The sequence below is a fragment of the Petaurus breviceps genome, unplaced genomic scaffold (assembly GCF_028583685.1).
Source record: "Petaurus breviceps papuanus isolate PSGF00001 unplaced genomic scaffold, PetGlider_PUasm1.0 225, whole genome shotgun sequence".
Classification (NCBI taxonomy): domain Eukaryota; kingdom Metazoa; phylum Chordata; class Mammalia; order Diprotodontia; family Petauridae; genus Petaurus; species Petaurus breviceps.
This window is the reverse complement of record NW_027185889.1, coordinates 9,086,392-9,107,997: the sequence shown is the minus strand read 5'-3', so window position 1 is coordinate 9,107,997 and position 21,606 is coordinate 9,086,392. Positions and strand designations below refer to the sequence as shown.

Genomic DNA, 21,606 nt, shown 5'->3' with positions numbered 1-21,606 from the left:
ACAATATTTGTACGTGCTCCATGTGGCAACTGCGTTAAGTAGGGAATGCTTATAAGGATTTATAATCCCAGTTCTCCATTGCATGTAAAATAAGGAAGCTGGACTTTATGGTTCCTAAGGTCCCTTCCATTTCTAAATTTATTATATTATATGCCTAACCTCTCTAGACCTCTCATCTATAAAATAAAAGGCTTCTCCTAGAATCTAGACATTTAGATACAGTAACACTTTATTTAAAATGTAAAAATCACTCGTTTATAGGTCACCCAAAGACAGATAACAAGCCAGACTTGGCCTGCAGACCATAGTTTGCCAACCTCTATTTATATAAAATCTAAGGACCCACTGGGGCTTTGTGATACTAACAATTATGTCTCTCAGTTTCTTCATCTGTAAAATGAAATTACTAAACTAGATAAGTTCTAAAATCCTTTCTAGCTCCATATTCAACAATTCTATTACTATCTATAATGTTATAAACCCCAAGATCTTTGAGCCACATGTTAAAAAAAAAGGGGGAAGAAGATAGATGTAAGAAGCCCTTAGTCAGCTGTCTCTTTTCCTCAGATTGGAGGATAGCTTAGAGATTTAGTTAGGGGCCTACTTTTTAAATTAAATTAAATTTTTTTCAGTTAACAAAAATCTCCTGCTTCCTCCTCCATTGAAAAAGAAAAGAAGTAACAAAGAACCTTATGACAAATATGTATAGTCAAATCAAATTACCACACTGGCCATGTTGAAAAAAATATTTCTTATTTTGCATCCCAAGTCCATCAGGACTCCTGTAAGGGGGTGTATAGCTTGTTTCATTGTTAGTCCAAAATTATGGCTGGTCATCACATCAACCAAAGTTAAGTCTTTTTAACGTAGGTTTTTTTAAAAGAAAGTTGTTACATAAATCATTCTCTTGATTCTGCTCACTTAATTTTGAATCAGTCCATATAAAATGTCTAAAGTTTCTCTGAAGCTATCCCTTTCATCATTCTAATAAGATATTTTTATATATATAATAAGCCTAATAAGGTATTTTTTGTTATCTGTTTTCAAAAGCAATATTTCATAGAATCATGGATTTAAAAATATCAGAGGCCATCTACTCCAGACCCAACATTTACAAATGAAGGCACTAAAGCAATTCACTTGTGGCCCCATAAGTATTAAATGGAGGAGCCAGGATTTGAAACTAGATCTTTCAATCCAAATACAGCAACATTTCTACTATACCACAGCACATTCTTATTAGTTCTCCAAGAAATAGTCCAGCTCTTCTCTGAATGTTATTTTTGCCAATAAAAATGGCATGCCTCTTGCTGTTTATGAAGGGAGTGGAATCTAGAATCCTAGTGCTTACCAAGATACGTGGTTGGAAAATTCCAAGACAGACCTATGTAAACTAGGCCAGGTAACCTTGCTCCTGGGTGAAGGCCAAGGGTGTGTAGGTTGCAAAAGGAAATGCTAACCCTTAACCAGAAGAATTGCAATGAACTGCATGGGGTGTAAGCTGTTTTTTTTTTTTTTTCAAAGATGGTCTTTGCTTCCAGAAATGTAAGTTGAATAATCAAATTGTTGACATTTCTTCCAACTTAATCTTGTGTATTTTCTCAAAAATAAATTTCTTCAGCTCCTTTGCTAACAAAGCAAATACTTGGTAGAAATATGCAAGAAGCAATTTAAGATGCTTCACTGGTTTTATGCATTTTAGATTTGAGGAAACAACAATTAGGACATTTTCGGCGATGAAAAGAACTCCATTAAGTTGCCACAAATGTCAAAAGTCCTTTGCTAGGCTGCCACTTATGTAATTGTTCTGTAAACACCCACGCACCGGAATAGACCTACAACACCATGTATGAGTCACTCAGAGTTTCTATGCACACACTCTCCATAAAATGTTCTCCCTCCGGTTGGGATTTATTTTTTTCCAAATAATAAAAAAAAGAAAGAGAAAAAAATATGATAAAGAGCATCTAAAAAGTTCTTTCTGTGATTTTTCGGAAAGTCTGTTGCCTCAAGTGAAAGTCTTTTCAATTGCTACCCTCTTTTGTTAATAAAGCAGCCAGATGGGTGAGAACAGGTTGAAACTGAAATATTCTCGGAAAGAATATCTCAAAATGAACTTGAGAGCTCTTCAATTTCCAAAAGGATCTTCATCCTCTTAGGTCTTCTTTTAAAGGGCTGATTTTTTAAATTCCTTTCTCTATCCTTATCATTTGTTGCACCTCACAGGCTGTAAGAATATGAATGATAAATCAGTCTCTTTAGAATAAAAAAAGGAAATACAACAGAAGACATGAAATATTTCACTTAGTATAGAGTCACTCTGGGTGAATACAGATTCAAATCTAGAGAAAAGGTATCAATAAGCAAACATCTACTATGTGTTTAATCCTGTGTGACTGCTAGGTAGGATAAGGAAATATAAGACACGATCTGTACCCCTGGGGTCATTTGCTTAATGTAACTCTATTCTATTCAATTCAACAAACATTTCTTGGGTGATATGAAGCACTGTGCTAAAGCATGCTGCCTCGTGAAAACTAGGAATATAAAAGATGAGATCCACTGGCTTTTCTTGACCTTCATTCATCTCTTAGATTTCGAGCTACTTGATGAAGAAAGTATTACACATGTGTTTCTCCTCACTTTAAAGATGGTGAAATGGGGGTTAGTCACTCAACATTAGATTGTATGTTCCTAGAAGGCAGGGACTGTCTTTTGCCTCTTTTTGTACCTCCAGTGTTTAGCATCGTACTACTGGTGCATAGTAGGTGCTTAATAAATGTTTATTGACAGACTGACAAAGTATTATAAATGTGATTCTATTCACTTTGAAGATGAAGGAAAACTAAAGTTTGTTCAAAGCTAGAGAAAAAGGTAACAGAAAGCAAGTATATTCTCCAAGGAAAGCCTGGCTACATCTTCCTCTCAGGGTCTTAGGGATATCTTAAGGGTTTTCATGTGTTTCTTCTTTCAGGACATCAGCTAGAGCCCCCACTAGTGATGTTGCTCACTACAATTTCAGCATTTTCTCTCATCAGTTGCCATAAGTGGAGTCCAAGAGATTCATGAAACTCCCTGTCCAAGAGAAAACTCCTGATGTCCTGTTAGATAATTCTTTTTTAATACCTCTACTGCCAGTCAAAGAGCCTGTAATGTGAATGGGAATTTGAAGATCTTCCCTGCCCCTTAATACACCTAGGAGGGAGTTTGAAGACCTCCCCTGCTTTGAAAGTAAACTCTGCCCCCCCAATAGGCTGAATGTAATCACATAGAGCCTGTGATAGAGGGAATTTGCTGAAGGGTGCAGCAGAGCCCACAGGAAGCTTCCCTGCTATGAAGATAAACTCTGCATTTGCTGAAGGGGAGCAGAGCCCACAGGAATCTGGTCACAGCTAGCCAGACAGTGAGGGACAGGGGAACTCAGGAAAGGAGATAGAGTTTTGTGAGTAAATATTGATCTTGTATTGGTTTGTGGGAAGGCTGAAGGATACTGTGGCTCTCAGTGTTATGGGTTCTTAATGTCTTTGGTACTATGATGGAATCGGCTTACTGGTTTTGGGATTCAGTTTTCTGGTGTCTAAATAAATTCTCCAGTTCTATCCTCTATCTGGAGAATCTGGTATATTTTGCAATCAAACATCATGAGATACTTACAGTCACAGTCTTTATCATGATCGTGGGCACTGTAAATATTGCATTGGTGCTACAGAGTCCCAGTTCACCATGTAGTGAATTGACTGGAACCAGAGAATGTTGCTCCTATATCTCTCCAAGACATATCCATTACATGTCATCACAGCTCTCCCAGAAATAGGCTCCCCAGCTTCCTCCTTCTGGGGAGATACCATCAGAAGCATCCTTTGCATGACAGACCCTATTACAAATATAATCTCCTCAAAGATTCTATAATCTAGTTTGGGGGTGGTTATGGTATGCACACAAATCAGTAAGGTACAAGGTAGAAATCAATATGGGCAAAGGAGGGGCACAGACAACATTATCTATGAAAATTTAAGGGGGCTGAGGTTGGGGGGAGAGAGGGAGAGGTGGAGATCATGGAAGGTTTCATGGAGGATGTAGGTGATACCTGATCTGAGTCTGGGAAGCAGAGTAGAATCTCAAGGGAGAAATGAAGAAGTGTTGTAGGCAGATCTGAAAGGAACAGAGAACACTTGATTTGTTGGACAGAGGTACTTCCCACAGAATAGACTCTGGCTCCCTGATGAAGGACTTACATCTTGCCAGGCTTTTAGCACAACTCCTGATTGGTCCCTACTGAGTAGAGACGATGTAGAAGATGAATGGGGTGTGTGGGGGGAGGAATGATGGACTCTAGGAAATGCCATCTACTGTAATCTATAAGGATTCAAAGGATTTATCATTGGGGGCAGGGGGTAGGCAGGGAGAAGCCTTGAAAAATAAAGAATTGCATAAAATTGTGATTGCATAAAGGGGGAGTGTCTACACTAGGAGTTCCATGAAAGGAAGGGAACGTGCATTTATGTTGTACCTACTATGCACTAAGTGCTTTGTAAATATCTCATTTGATCCTTATGACAAGCCTGGGAAATAAGTGCTGTTATTATCCCCATTTTACAGTTGAGCTAGTAAGTATCTAAGGCCAAATTTGAATTCAGGTATCCCTAACTCCAGGCCTTGACTCCTGGTTCTTACTACTGTGCCACTTCACTGCCTCATGAAACCTCAGGTATGGAGCTCCACTGCTCCCACCACCAACAACCCACCAAATGTGGAACTGGAGCTCAGGGGACAGACTAAGCCTGGATTTATAGATTTAGGATTTACAGTCAAAGGAGAGGTGACTGAATCCATGGAAAAGAATGAAGTTGTCAAGGAAGGGGAGAGAGAAAGAGACAGAAAGAGAGACAGGGACAGAAACACACAGAGAAAGAGAAAGACAGAAAGAAAAAGGGAGGCAGAGAAAGAGAATAGGGCTGATGAATGAATCTTTGGGGATACCCACTCTTAGGGGGTGGAAAGAGGAAGGTGGACCAGTGAAAGAGACTGAAAAGGGTTGGTATGCATAGAATTCTTCATTTGCAATTATGGAAAATGCCTAACAGCATGGAATTATTGTTAAATCATTTTCAGGGAAGAAATTATAATTCCCTTAGACTTGGCAGGGAAATTGCTATTGTAGACTGGGGAGCAACCAAGTAAATGCCTTCACTTCCAGACCTACTGCCCCACTTGCTCTGCTTGTTTGAGAAAATGAGTTATTATGTGGATCGTGAGGGATGTAAGTCTACTTAGAGTCCAATTTAGGCTCAATGTCAGGAAAAAATTCCTTACAATTAGAGCTTCCCAAAAGCAGAATTTTAGTAGATATGCAGTAGATAGAGCACTGGTCCTGAAGTCAGGAAGACCAGAGTTCAAACCTGACCTCAGATACACACTAGCTTTTTGACCCTGGGCAAGTCATTTAACCCTGTTTGCCTCAGTTTCCTCATCTGTAAAATGAGCTAGAGGAAAAAAATGGCAAACCACTCAGGTATCTTTGCCAAGAAAATCCCATAGACAATTGGTCTATGGGGTTATGAAGAGTCTGACAGAACTGGATGAACAAGAATACAAAAAGCAGAATATGATGCCTCTAGTGATGGTGGTTTTTCCCTCCTTGCACATCTTCAAGTAGAGACTGAACAGCTGTTTGTCAGGCATGTTACAGGAACATAGGGTATCATACCCTTACCTTCCAGTGCTCTGCCCAAAGGAATGTAAATTTTGATCGCTGAAACCTCACAAGATATCTTGAGGTTTACTGGCTAGATTTCTTTCTTAAGGACCATGCCTTAAACCCAAATCAATGTGACTCTCACTGATTGGTCAATAATAAGTCCTAGCCCAAGCCCCATGTGGTCATTGTTTGGGCTCTGATGGCTCAGAGTGAATGTAAATAGCAATTGTTTCTAATTTTGGCCAGAAACTGAGGGTCTTCCCCCCTCAGACTTCCCTCCTCTTTTTTTTAATAGGTAAAAGAGGCCATTCTTTGCCTCATTTCTTACCTAGCCTTAATCACTGAATAGGCATTGCCTCAGTCAAACTGAGACCAGGGAAAGACCTTGGTAAAAAGGCTAAGGTCTCCCACTGCATCAGGGCCATCTCCAGTCGTTCTGATATATATCTTGCCACTGGACCCAGATGATTCCAGAGGAAAGAGTGAGGCTGGTGACTCTGTACAACCTCCCTCACTTAAATCTAATCCACTTGCAAGTCATGACCTCAACCTTCCTGATGTCATGGTCTTCTTCAAGAAGTAAGAACAAATGGCATTACAGGGAGAATTCCTTTTGTGTGCAAGTTGTACTAAATGGACAATGAAATCCCTTCAAGTCCAACTTTATGGCCACTATCATTAAGTTGGGTGAGTTGGGACCAATATCTTCCATGCTTTGTCAGGAGATGGCTGGTGCCTCATCTTGAACCTTGATGAGCTGCTCTCCTAGAACTGTTAGCAATCTGAACAACTCTACGGTGAGACCTTAGACCCAGTACACGACCTAATCCATACAATGAGGAAGCTGGCCTTAGAGATCTCAGAGCCCCTGTCACCTCTAAGAATAATCACTGCTGTAGCACTAGGCAAGACCCCTCACTTCCTCTGCTCCATTCCCATGCCTCGACGAACCCCATAAGGGTTTGGAGATATATGTTGTTAGACTTTGTATCCATACCCTTCCTGTTGTAAGTCACAGCAGGCCAAGGGGCTCTCACTGACATTTGTTTCTGGGAGGATCTTTCTTTGTTCCCATATCCTAATGTGTAATTGTAAACTAGACTAGAATTGACCATAAAATCCCAGAATCATTTCCACTACTGGCCTTAGTCTATTCTCCCCATTCCACCCCATCCCCCCACACATACACTATAGCCACATCCTATAGGTCTGGGAGTCCCACCTTTCTGCACTCTAGCTAATCTATTTAGGAAATGTGCTGTTCCCAAAACAAAGACATAACTCTCCTGCTCATTAAGTGCTACCAGTGCCCTGTTGCCTCTAGGATCAAATACAAAACCCTCTTTAGCTCTTAAAGCCCCGTATAGCCTGGCTCCAAACTACCTTTCCAGGCCTATTACATGTTACTCCCCGTCACACACGCCATCCTCCAGCCAAAACAGCCTTCTTGCTGCTCCTTCCATGAGACATTTCATCTCCTGGTATCATTCCTTTGCACAGCCTGTCTCCTCATTCTTGGAATCCACTCTCCTCATCATCACCTCTCAGAATCCCTAAAGTCCTTCAATGCTCTGCTCAAATGCCACCTTTTATAAGAGGCCTATTGGACCCCTCAGATGCTAGTGCCTCCCACCACCACCCCCTTACCATGTATTTACTCTGTATATGCTTTGCATTTACATATATTTGTATATGTTCCTTAATAGAAATAAGCTCTTTGAGAGCAGACACCTTTTCTATCTTTCTTCCTTCATTCTTTCTTTCTTTTTGCTGGGGTTGGGGTGGGGAAGGGGAATTTTATATCTCCTCTGTGCCTAGTGTTTAGAAGGAACTTAATAAATGCTTATGGATGAAGTCCCTTCTTGGAGTATTCTCCAGCAGATATAATTCATCAGAACATTTACAAAGAGGGTTAATCTGTTTAATTTCTTGAAAAATTCATAAATTATTTATTTATGACCTTATCTTCAGATAGATAGTAGCTGTGGACTGAACTAGAACACTACGTTCAATGCAATTCAATTCAGCAGTTAGGCATCTGTTATTTGCTGGGCAAGGTATTAACTATAAAATGACAATAATAGCTTTTGCCCTCAGGAAACTTACATTCTACAGACAGTCAGAAAATGCCTTGGTGGTCTCTGAGAGGTTCCTGGAATTCATTAATCCAGCTTAGTCATTATATTCCTCTGCCTTGTAGTATTTTGCTAGCCACTACTACCATGAAGCATAGTCTTCATGGTCTCAATCTTCCTATTTCATCATCTTTTTTTATATATGATTTTTTAGTAATTTTTTCTTTTTTTTTTGGAGGGGGGAAGGCAGGGCAATTAGGATTAAGTGACTTGCCCAAGGTCACATGGCTAGTAAGCGTTAAGTGTCTGAGGTCACATTTGAACTCAGATCCTCCTGACTCCAGGGCAGGTGCTCTATTCACTGTGCCACCTAGCCACCCCCCAGCCCCTGCCAATCTTCCTATTTCTTCCATCCTAAGTATAATGGGGCTTTGGTGAATGCTCATATTACCTAAGATTGGATGAACCCATATGGGAGATGCCAGGGACCTGCTTCTGGAAAAAGAAAATCTTCATTGATCTTTCATGTGGTTGGAAGCAGCCTGGTATAGTAGAAGAGAACCAGCCTTATATCCAGGAAGGCCTGGGTTCAATTCCATATTGGCTGTGCCATCCTGGACAAAGGAACCCCTTAGTACTCTAGGCAATAACTATAAGTAGAAAGAGAAGCAGTCAACCTCTAGCTGTAAACCTCAGCTCTGGTTGCTATAGGTATTGTTATAGTTTCATAATACTTGAAATCTCACTAATTCCTTTTCCAATAGCTCACTGGGCTTTGTTGATGATTCTCTCTGGGTTCTCCAAATCTCCTTGATTTGTCTGTGAGCTCCTCCAGAACGGAGACTATTTTTGGTTGGTTGTGCCTTTGTATCCCGAGTGGTACATGGTCAGCTTGCTGACTGAGTGAGTGAAAGCTTTTCTTAGTGGAACATAAACTTCAACAGATCTGACAGATCCTGGAAAAGCTTTAAGTACAGGGGGCTCAGAGATGACCAGATTAGTTAAAGAGAGGCAAATATTTTTGGTCACAGCAACTTTCAAAACTCATTAATCCTGTCATAAAGGAGTTTCTATCTGTATCAGGGCATGGAATACCCACACCAATGAAACCACACTTACTTGACAAATTATTATTTGGAAGTTACTTTGACCCAAAAAATTCATTACCTGATTAAAAAAAAAAAAACCACCTCTCTAAATTAGACAGGCTGATCCTCAGAACACAGACCCACAATCTATTAATAGGCATGGTCTGTTCATGAAGTACATCTTGAAGTGCCTACCAGAGCTTGAAATATGTTGGTGAAGCCAGGTCATCTCCAGGCCTTGATGGGTCACTAGTTAGGACTTCAGTCCTGCTAAAATGGCAAGTGTTATTATTCTCCATTTGGCAAATGAGGAAACATTCAAGAAAATGACTCTAAATTGGTTTGGGAAAGACTGACATTTCCCCTATATTTGCTTGGCCTAGCCATGAAGCAGGGGTTATCCCTCAATCTCTTCAGGTTTTGTGTGTGTGTGTGTGTGTGTGTGTGTGTGTGTGTGTGTGTGTATGTTTTTGCTGTCTCTTAAAATCAAGTTGGGGGTGGGAGGAGCCATAGAATCTGAGTCTAAATGCACTTACTGCATGTATGACTTGGGACAGGTCCCTTTCATCTTTCTTTAACATCTAAAACACCTATAAAATGAGAGTGTTCAAATGGATAACCATTTCTAGCTCCATGATCCCATGGTGTTTATGACTTCCCAAGATCATTTCAATAATAAACATTTGTTAAAAAGCCTACACGGGACAGGGCATGATGTTAAGTGTTGGGGGGAGTGGGGAACCAACAGATGTGACACAGACTTTTCCCTCAAAGAACTTATAGTCTGGTAGTAAGGAAATATATTTACACATGACTACATATGACACAAGAGAAAACAGAGTCAGAACCCAAATTTAGGTTTTCTGATTCCAAATCCAATGTTCTTTATGCACGGGCATAGTAGTAATGATAGAAATAAAGAGTATATCTGTGATTTACTGATATAGGGCACTCCCAGGTGAAGAAACTCCCTCCACCAATGCAGGCCAGCAATTTATAGTTGTAGAGCATTGCCTAGAATTCTTGAGCTTGCCCTGAATTACAAAGCCAGTAGGCGTCAGGAGCAGGGCTTGTGGCCAAGCGTTCCTTGCCTTGAGGCCAGCTCTCTATTAATTTTTGGGAATGATGTACCTGAGAGCATTAAAGGTAGTCAGAGGCCTTGGGTTTGAACGCTCTTTCTGATACTTCCTGACTCTGTGACCTGGGATAAGCCACTCAATCTCTCTGGGTCTCAGGGTTTGTTGTCCTTGTTGTCGCTGAGTTGTGTCTGACTCTTCTCAACCCCATCTGGGGTTTTCTTGGCAAAGATACTAAAATGCTTTGCCATTTCCTTCTCCAGCTCATTTTACATATGAGGAAAGTGAGGCAAGCAGGGTTAAATTGATTTATTTTGGGTCACACAGCTAGTATCTGAGACGGGGTTTGAATTTATGAAGCTAATCCCTAATTTTTCCTATTTCCAGGCATGGCACTCCATCTGCTGTGCCACCTGGCTGCCCAGAGGTCTCAGTTTCCTTATTTGTAAAATGAGGAGGCTGGACTGTGTGACCTCTTGTAGCAGCAAGCACCCCAAGCGTCCTCAGGGTTTGCAGCTACCACAGGTTCTTGGATCTGCTTTGTTAAAGGAAAGCAACTCAAAATGGGTTAACAAGCTTACTTTAATCAGTCAGACATATATCGTTTACCTTGTTCAAAAAGAAAAGGTCAGCACCCTGAACCTCAAAGTATACAGGCATAATTATCAAGACAGAAACATCAAGTAGACAGATTTCCAAACTGTCCAACCATTACATCCATATCCAGTCAACATCTGGGTTTCCACATTCTGGGTTTTTCAAAGCCGGGGGACTCTCAACAACGGCTTCCCAGAATTCAGATCAAATCACAGAACACTTCTCAAAGTGAGTCCCAAAACAAAGCTACACATCAGTGCTTATATAGCCTTCTCCTGGCTCAGAGAATGTAACAACCTTTTTGACCCACTGGCCAATCAAAAAGTATCTACTGAAAAACAAGCCTCCCTCCCCAGGCTTCTGGTGCACTTTAGCCTAGGGGCAGGGAAGATCTTTAAAATTTACATTCGCATTACACCTCTAAGGCCCCTTCCAGCTCTAAACACCTGATCCTGTGACCTGGCCCTGTGACTGAAAGACTCTGTGTTTGCTTTAAGAAATTCCAGAGTGCTTAGTCCTCCCTCATTCCCATAGCCTTGGGCTCCACTTTGTTTAATGACATTTTGCCCTAATGCCTTTACTAGAAGGGGGGGGGGGGGGGGGTGGAAATGAACAGGGATGAATCATCTGCAGGAAATATGTGTGTTGGAAAAAATGGGGGAAAGGGTTGTTTCCTTGGAACCCTAAACCCTCCCTGACTGGCTGGGATCAATTCCTTTCTAATTGTGCATCCATTCATTCAGCATTGGGATGCTGTGTCTGCCTTTCAGGTAACCTGAGGTAAATCTACTAGGACTCTTTCTTTCTGCTGCCTTCCCTACCCTGTCCCGACCCCACCAGACCCATATCCCATTAGAAAGGTAAATGCCCTCCCTCTCATCCCCCCAAGTTTCATCTGAATGATTCTAATCACTTTCCTGGCATTAATCAATCTCATTGTGTTACTCTATTATTCAGATTGGGGGATCTGAGAGTATGTAAGTATAGTTAGTCCTTTTCTCTCTCTGCCTGTGAAAGGAGGACTGGCAGACCTCTAGAAAGGGTTTTGGTTTTGGTTTGCTTTTTTAAAATTGTTGTTTTACTGGAATCATTCTGTGGATTCTTAAAAAAAAATTTAATTTTACTATTTATTTTAAAACATTCTTCTCTTTTTTTTAAATTTTGAGTTCCAAATTCTCTCCCTTCCTTTCACTCCCTCCCTCACCCACTTAGAAAGCAAGCAATATATCATCAATATATTATATTATATTGTTATATATTATATATGTGAAATTATATATGTGAAATCATGCAAACCATATTTCCCCATTAGCCATAATTTTTAAAGAAGCAAGAAAAATAAAGAAAGTGAGAAAATTATATACTTCAATCTGCACTCAGAGTTTATCAGTTCTCTCTCTAGAGGTGGATGGCAGTTTTTCATCATGGTCCCTTCAGAATTGTCTTGGATCACTGTACTCATCAGATCAGCCAAGTCTGTGAAGTCGACCATCATGACAACATTCTTAAATCCAATCACTCGAAAGTCAAGACATCAGGGGCAGTTAGGTGGTGCAGTGAATAGAGCACCAGCCCTGGAATTAGGAAGGCCTGAGTTCAAATCCAGCCTCAGACACTTAACACTTACTAGCTGTGTGAGCTTGGGCAAGTCACTTAATCCCATTTGCCCAGCCCTCCAAATTAAAAAAAAAAAAAGTCAAGGCATCATCACCAATGTCATTGGTCCTTTTTGAAAATGAAAGAAACTGGGGTGGCCAGGTAGCACAGTGAGTAAGAGCACCGGCCCCAGAGTTGGGATAACCTGGGCTCTGATACTTAGCACCACACCCAGAAATAACTGGCTGTGTAACCTTGAGCAAGTTACTTAACCCTGATTGCTTTAAAAAAAAAAAAATGAAAGAAACTACAACAGTATGATTACTGTGTATTTCCCTCTATCCCATTTTCTTGTTTCTTCTTCCATCTTTTTTTTATCCTGTCCCTCCTCAAAGTCTACTTTGCTTCTAACTACTGCCTCCTTTAATCTGTCCTTCCTTTTATCATTCCCCTGCCTTTCTCTTATTCCCTTTCCCTTCTATTTTGTTACTAGGTAAGTTATATTTCTATACAGAACTGAGTATGTATATGTAGTCTTCCCTCTTTGAACCAATTCCAGTAAGAGTGAGGTTTGAGCATTGCCTGCCACCTCCCCCATTTTCTCCTCCACTGTAAAAACCCTTTCTGTGCTCCTCTTTTTATGTGAGAAAATTTTCCCCATTCTACCTCTCCCTTCCCCCTTCTCCCAGCTCATCTTTCTTACCCCTTCATTTTTTTTTTTTGGAGATAGTTCCAAAGTGACTCACATCCATACCCTCTGTCTGTGTAAAGTCCTTTTAATTGCCCTAGTAATGATAAAGTTCTTAGTGGGTATAGAGCAGGGGTTTTAACCTATAGACCCCTTTGGCAGGTTGGTGAAACATATGAACTCTTCAGTGATCACCAAAATAGCTAGCACTTCTATATCAATTTAAGGTGAACAAGGCACTTTACAATTATTATCTAATTGGACACACACCCCAACCCTAGGAAGTGGATACTATTATTAATCTCATTTTACAAAAGAGGAAACTGACCCAGAGAAATCAAATGTCTTGCCCAGTGTTATATAGCTTCCAAGAGGCAGGGGCAGAATTCAGACTGCAGTCTTCTTGACTCTAAGGCCAGCACTTAGCACAGTGACCAGAGCATAGTGAGAACTATATAAATGTGAGTTATCATTAATAATTTCCTACAGGCTAATTTATTATTTTGGTTTTAGATCTATTGATTGGCAGGGGGAGGGACGGTGGCACACGTGGATCAGGGTTAAATGACTTTCCCAGGGTCACACAGCTAGTGTCTGAGACCAGATTTGAACTCATCCTCCTGACTTCAGGGTCTGTATACCTAGCTGCCTCCGTTATTGTTTCAAAAGTCAAAATGTTCTTTTCTGGTTCTCCTCCTGCTATCTGACGGCTCCTTCTCATATATATTTTGGGGGGCTGAACCATCATTTATCTACCACCCCCACTCCCAACTGGGGGTATCCCCAAGTCCATGTTCTAGGCCCACTTAGATTTTCTCTTTACCCTCACTCTTGATGAAATCATCAGTGTTCATGGATTTAATTATCATCTCTATGCAGATGATACTTAAATCTATATATCTATCCTTCATCTCTCTCCTATACTCTGGTGCTATATCATTAACTGCCTATTGGATAGAACCTGAATATCCCTATGCCTTCTGATCCTTCTGCCTCCTTGATTGTTAAATGCTCAGCATGAGAATTTCTACCTCAAAAATCAGAAAACTGAAGCTTGACGTATTGTTTTTTATGACTGTGCAGACTTAGGAAAAATGCAGCGAAAATGTTCATAATGCAATGGATTAAAACTTTTTTTTTGGAGAGCTAGATGTTAAGGGGTTAAGGGAAGCCACATGGCCCAGTAAATAGAGTACCAGGCCAGAAGTCAGGAAGACCTGAGTTCAAATCTAACCTCAGACACTTACTAGCTATGTGACCCTGGGCAAGTCACTTAACTGTTTGCCTCAATTTCCTTGTCTGTAAAATGAGATGGAGAAAGAAATGGCAAATCACTCTAGTATCTCTGCCAAGAAAACCCCAAATGGGGTCATGAAGAGTCAGACAGGACAAAAAACAACTGAATAACAGCAGATGTCAAACATTTACCAGCTCACCGCTGCCTATAGCCATCACAAACTCAACACTTTAAAACAAAACTCTTTAATTACTCCCCCAAAGCAGACCTTCCTCCAAATTTCCCTATTTCTATTGAGGGTACCATCATGTTTACAATCAGTCACCCAAGTTTCCAACCTCAGAACCGTTCCTGTTTTTCCTCTTCCTTTCTTGCTATGTCCAATCAGCAGCCAAATCTTGATTACATTTCCACATCTCTCAAATCCTTCTCTAGACTCAGGCACCACTCTACTTTGGGCCCATCATTTCTTGCCTAGATTGCAACAAAAGCTGCCTGATGGGTCTCCCTACTTTGTCTCCAATTCAAATAGTTACCAAAATAATTTTCGTAAAGCACAGGTTTGAACATGCCATTCATAAATGTTCAGTGTTTCCTTATTGTTTCTAGTATAAAATACAGATTCCTAACTTGTTTTTCAAAGTTCTTCATAGTCTGTCTCCAACTGACCTTCCAAAGTAAATTTGCATACTCTTTCTGTACTATCCTCCAGTCACTTTACATCCTTGGCACCAAAGCTGCAGAGCAGAGAAAACTCAGGGTCTGCTGTCAGGAAGACTTGAGTTCAAATCTGAATGCAAACATTTACTAGCTGTGTGTTCATGGGCAAGTCACACAAGGCAACTACCATCTGCCACAGTTTCCTCATCTGTAAAATAGGAATAGTAATAGCATCTATCTCCCAGGATTGTGAGGATACAAGATAATATTTGTAAAGTATTTTACAAACCTTAAAGTGCTTATGTAAATGTTCTTATTAGTAGCAGTAATATTAATTGTTATAATATTATATAAGGTGATATGATATATAATACTACAATCAGAATAAGAATCACATAGATAACCTCTGAGTCCCCTTCTGGGTCTACATCTATGATGTGACATGATATCATATGATAACAATACAAGGTGTCCCAAAGCTGTTAAAGCTTTCTGCACTAAAACTTTTTGGGATACTCTATAATATAGAACTAGCTAGTTTAAAGCAAAAGCATTTCTTGTTCAATTCAGCTTCCTGCCTACAGTCTATTTCCCTTTTGATAACTAGTGATGAATGGGCAATATATAATTCCCATTAATGCTAACTGACGTTACTTTGGCAAATTGCCATTTAGTTGAAAAAACACAATCTCTGAATCTTTCCTAACATTGGTGAGTGAGAACTGATCAGCTGGCCAGGGAGTTCCAGTCACTCAATGAGATAAGACCTTCTGATTCTTTGCATGGACTGGCTACTGGCGATGTTGGCCACTGGATGATACAGTAGCTAAACCTGTCTACATCTAGGTACAGTAACGCCAACTCCCCTCCCTGAAGACCACTATATTCTCCTCATTCTTGGTACTTGTTCACATGATCATAGCTTTAAAATGGGAAGTCATCCTACATGAAACTGTAGGACATTGTCATGCCTCATCCTGATATAGAGGTAACCCATGGAACTCAAGTACTGACAATTGAAATTCAACTACTGATGTACTTACCCAATGTAAAGGCCTCCAGTACAGGCCTGGAAATGGACTGTCTGAGGGGTCAAAAGGACCAATCTCATTAAATTCATAGTGCCTCATCAGTAGAAGATTGGTCAGTAAGTTAATGTTTTTGGTCCTGGGAACTCATTAAGTTGTTGACCAAGATGCAGAAAAGTTATGGTTAACCCAGGAGCACAGATTAAGAAGGAACCTGAAAGAACAGAAGCCTAGCCCATTCCCCTCATTTGATGGTTGAGAAAATTAAGACAGAAAGAGAAATTAAGGGACTTTCCCAAGGCCTTTATGCAAGAAGTAACGGAGGGGTGGCTAGGTGGCACAGGGAGCAGAGCACTGGCCCTGGAGTCAGGAGGACCTGGGTTCGGATCTGGCCTCAGACACTTCACACACACACACACACACACACACACACACACACACACACACACACACACTAGCCGTGTGACCTTGGGCAAGTCACTTAACCCCAATTGCCCTACCCTCCCCCCTCCAAAAAGCAAAAAAAAAACCAAAACTGACTGAGGTGAGATTTGAACCCAGGTCTTCTGCCTCCCAAGGCAGTCCTTCCATTGTATCATGTTTCTCTGTGTTAGCAAAACTGTACCAATGAAATCTTAGATCTTCTGAGGCCTCTTGTTAATGAATAAATTGTGGACAACTCTTGGCTCTAAATCAGGCACAGGTGGTAAAGGGGATAGTTCACTGGCCTTGGATTTAGGGAGACCTGAGTTCAAATCCTGTCTCAGATATCCACTGGCTGTGTGACCCTGGGCAAGTCATTTAACTTCTGTCTGTCTCAGTTTCCTCAACTATTAAATGGGAATGATGACAGCACCTACCTCCCAGGGTTGTTGTGAGGTTCAAATGAGATAATATTTGCAAATCACTTAGCCCATAGCAGGTTCTTAAGAAATGTCTGTTTCCTTCCTTCCTAATGCTTAAGCCTGGCTCTGTAGTTTGGATGATGTGACTGAGGTATCCCATCGGTACTTGAGACTATCATATCAAAAGTAATTTATAGATATTTATAGATAGACTCATAGATACAAAAACAATTTCCCTCAGATTTTCTTTCTTCCTCTTCAACCAAATCCAACTCCCTAATTAGGAAACAAACAAACATTCATTTGTCAACCATTTTTCTCTAGCTCTTCAGGAAAAAAAAAAAAGCTTTAAAATGTAAAACTACTAAAATGCAGTGAAGGTTGTGTTCTATGGTCTCTAACTTGCTTTCAAAATAAACCACAAATTCTGAGTTTATTCTTGTTTCCCAGGAGATACTATTGTGGAGGGCAGTAAGATAAGGAGTGTTTTTCCCCATCCAACCTTTGGGGAGTGAGTAGAATTGATTCTCTCTGATCTATCTCAGCTACAAAAGCCAATGCAGGGTGTTGCCTTCTTTGGGGGTCCCGGACTCTATTCCCCTACCGTTTTTTTTTTAATCTGGGCAACAGGAAAGAGAGAAAAATCCGATGACTCCTGATGCAGTGATCTGAGAGCTGGGAGATAGATTAGCTTTTAGGATTTAGTGGTTTTTGGCCCAGGGAAAGGGGCCAGGCTCCACAAAATGATAAAACTTCAAAATGCAGATTATTAATAAAATTCATAAAGCTCTGAACCCCCAGGCAATTCTTTTGATCACCAGGCTAAAAAGATTTCCTTGGTCAATTAAATTTGGTTTAATGAATTGCTCATAGGTTCCCCCCACCCCTTTATCAACATTATCAGCTAAAAATGCCAACTCAGAATGCAATTAAAATGATCTTATCTTTATCTGGAAAAGCCATCATTAAAAATATGAACACTCAGTAAGCAAAATTTAAGATAGCAGAGAAACATTTAGTAACTAACCAGGACCCACACAGCTGTTGTTGTTCAGTCATTTTCCAGTCATGTATGACTCTCCATGACCCCATTTGGGGTTTTCTTGGCAGAGACACTTGAGTGGTTTGCCATTTCCTTTTCCTGCTCACTTTACTGATGAGGAAACTGAGGCAAACAGAGTTCAGTAACTTGCCCAAGGTCAGACCACTAATAAGTGCCTTAGGTCACATTTGAACTCAGATCTTCCTGACGCCTGCCCCAGCACTCTATCCATTGTACCAACAGCTGCCTCTAAAGACTTGTCTCCTGGAAATAATCCTCCATCTGTTTCTACCACCACTCACTCTTTCCCTGAGTCTTCCTCCAAAGAGATTTAACACTGCTGTTGCAACAGAAAAAACTCCCCTCTCCAATTCTGCTGTTGTCATAGCTTCATCTCTTCTGAAGGGGGTACCAAGCCTTTAGTCCCTTAGCACCCCTGACAAGATAGCCAGTCCAAGTCTCGCCAAAAGGATACATTCCACCATAAATAATGGTAAAAAAAACTCATACAGGCAAGCTTCCAAAGGAAGAAATCTAAACTATCAAACGTATGAAAAGATGCTCCAAATCTCTACTAATTAGAGAAATGCAAATTAATGGACTGAGAGGTTAAATAGTTTGCTTAGATCTTTTTGTCATAGCAAAGACCTGGAAATTTAGGGAATTTATTTAACTATATCTCTGAGGAAAGGCTACACAAATTATAGTATGTGAATGCAAGGAAATATTATTTTATAACATGTGGTATATTATACTACCATGATACATATCATATCTATATCTAGCTATATGTATGTATGTTGTTCAGTCATTTCTGACTCTTTGTGACCCCATACAGGGTTTTCTTGGCAAAGATACTACAGTGGTTTGCTATTTCCTTCTCCAGCTAACTTTACAGATGAGGAAAACGAGGCAAACAGGGTTAAGTGACTTGCTCAGGGTCACACATCTATTAAGTATCTGAAATCAGATTTGAATTTATAAAGATGAATCTTCCTGACTCCAGTGCAGGCACTTTATCTACCTGGTATATACATACACACATACACACACACTTTTTAAAAAAAATAATGAAATGGATGGTATGTAAGACAAATCTTGGAAGACCTATATGAAGTCATGAAGAGTGAGGTGAGAAGAACCAGGAAGACAATTGATATAATAACATTATAAAGAAAAAAAAAAGCCTTGAAAGACTCTGACTAATGAAATGACCAGTTATGAGTCAAGAGAACTGATGAGGATGAACAGTACCTATCTCTTGACTCAGGGGCGAGAGACCAAAGATTCAGAATAAGACACATTTTTAGACACAGAAAATGTATGAATTTGTTTTGCTTAAGTAGAAATACTTGTTACAAGAATTTACTAAATCAATACATGACCCACCAGGAAGTTTCTTTGACTCTACTCTCTTGGGGGAAGTGTCCTGAAAAGAGGGGGAGGAAGGTGCCCCAAGGCCCTTTGTTGAAAGCATTTTCCTTTCTTGGATGTTTCAATTGGGCTGTCTTCTCAGAAAGCATCTTAGCTTTTTTATCATGAGTGATTCTTGCCTATATATTTCCATAGAGGACTTACCCATCACACAGGAGGTCTTCAGCTGGTAATTTTGATATTTTCATGAACACCCTGAATCCTAGAACCAGATCTGGGAGAGACATCAGGAGCAATTTAGCCCAATCATATCACTTTACAGATATGAAAATTGAGACCCTAAGGAACTTGTTCAAGGTTTACCTCATCAGAGACAGGATTTGGACACTTGTCTTTTAACTCTAATGCTCTTTTCAATTATATCACACAGCCCCTAGATGTAGCAATCACACTGGACATCTGTTATCCCTTCCTCCGGCTATATGCCCAGTCTGCCTGCCTTCCCAGTCATATGTATGTGCATTTAATATGCTGCATCATACTAGTATTTATCTTTGACTTTTGAGTTGCCTGTAATTTTGATTCTTCTGAGAACATTATATGATTTGTAGTTTAAAAATGAGCCTAAACAATTATTTGGTTTTGTGTTTTTAAAGACTGGGTATTTGTAGATGTTAATACATTAGGATCATTGAAATCACCATACAATTTTACAAATGCTATTCAAAGTCCACTGTCAAACCTCTTCATTTCAAGGCTTGGCATCTTTTCCCCTCTGCAATCCCATCTACGATCAATGTGCAGTTGGACTAATTCAATGGATCGCCTAGCCGATGAGAAGTCATTATCTGAGCAACAGGCATTCCTTATTTACTTCTTTTGTTTTGTTTTTCTGTGTGGATTCACAAAATTATAGATTTATAAGGGACTACCTAGTCCCATCATCCCTGTCAAGTGGTCATCAGGATTTTGTCTGAAGATCTCCCCAGCTGGGGAATGCACTATCTCCCAAAGTTGGATGGCTTTAGTTGTTAGGAAGTTTTGGGTTTTTTGTTTGGTTTGGGTTTTGTTTTGTATTTTTTGCTTTGACCTCAAATCCAAATTTATCTATTTGTGACATTCACCCAGTTCTGTCTTCTGGTGCCACACAGAACAAGTCCATTTTTGTCAGTGTCTCCATCACAAAATAACATTGTATATATTTTGCACATACATATATGTGTATCAATTATCTCCCCTAAGAGAATAGAAGCTCCCTGAGGACAGGCAAGATGTCATTTCAATTCTGCCTTTGTATTCCCAGCACCAAGCACTGTTCTTCCATGTAAATCTGGCTCTATTTTTATAATGGAAGACAACGGGAAGTTGGGGTTCATTTCTTTAAAAATTTAAAAATTCTGTAAAGAACGTTGCTTTACATCCAACATTGCTAAAATACTTTTACTTAGAAAACTGTAATAGAAATGACATTTCTGAGCTGAGAGTGCTCAGCATTTCCATGGAGGCTTTCCTCCAAAGAGCACTTACTGCCACTCTCACTTAGAGGAAAGTGAAATCACAGTGAGATAAAGGAGTATTCTAACCCTCAGGAGCTCTGTAAGATGAGTGTAAAAAGCCCAAGTCAGAGTGCTTTTTGTTTGGGGGCAGAGTGGGGGGTGGGGGTGAGAGAGGAAGAGAATGGGAAAGACAGACAGGAACAGAGCGAAAGAGAGAGAAAGGCAGAGAGACAGAGACAGAAATGGAGAGCGAAAAGAAGACAGAGATGGAGACAGTGTAGGGTAGAGGGAGAGACAGAGACAGAGAGAAGGATAGGGACATTGAGAGAGAGAGAGAGGGAGAGAGAAATTTCCTTCTTCCTAAAAATGAATAAATAAGACTTGATCGAGGGGATTGTAGCTTTAGTCTGGAAGGGCCCTCATCAATCACCTGGTCCATCCTCCTCTTTTTACAGAGGAGGAATAGCAGCTCACATCTATAATACTTTAAGGCTTAAAAGAACACTTTTTGTACAACCGATTTGTGAGGTTGTAGTTGAGTTGTTTCAGGAATGTCTGACTCTTCATGACCCCATTCAGGATTGTCTCAGCAAAGATACTGAGTGGCTTGCCATTTCTTTCTCCAGCTCACTTTACAGATGAGGAAACTGAGACAAACAAGGTAAAATGACTTTGCCCAGGGTCTCACAGCTAGTAAGTGAGGTTAGTAAAGTATTATTATCCCTATATTACAGATGTGGAAACTGAAGCTAGTTTATGTAATTTGCCCATAATCATATGCTACAAATAACTATCTGAGGCAATGTTACAACCTAGGTTTCTAAACTCTAGGTCTGTAGCTCTATCCTCAAGGCCAACTTTCCCCTTCATCTTTCTTAGGATCATAGATTGAGAGCTGGAAGGGGACCTTTAAGGCCATTAAGTCCAACCCCTTCCCTTTACAGATGAGGACATGGAGGTTGAGGGAGGTTAAGTGACTTTTCCAGGATCATACTAATAAGAATCTAAGGCAGGATTGGAATTCAGGTCTTCCCGACTCCAAATTCAACTCAACCCTCTCTCCACTAGAACAGATCAAAAACTTGTCTTAATCATTATCTGAGGAT

The 21,606-nt window shown here is 40.2% G+C and overlaps 1 long non-coding RNA gene across 1 annotated transcript in view; it reads right to left on the bottom strand.

The window, feature by feature from the left end:
- Window positions 1-225: 225 nt before the first annotated feature.
- The window catches only part of LOC138166617 (uncharacterized), a 36,758-nt gene continuing 15,377 nt past the window's right edge, over window positions 226-21,606 (bottom strand). Inside the window, exon 3 of the long non-coding RNA XR_011169648.1 lies at window positions 226-2,227. This is a non-coding gene — a long non-coding RNA (uncharacterized lncRNA). The remainder of the gene's footprint in view (window positions 2,228-21,606) is intronic.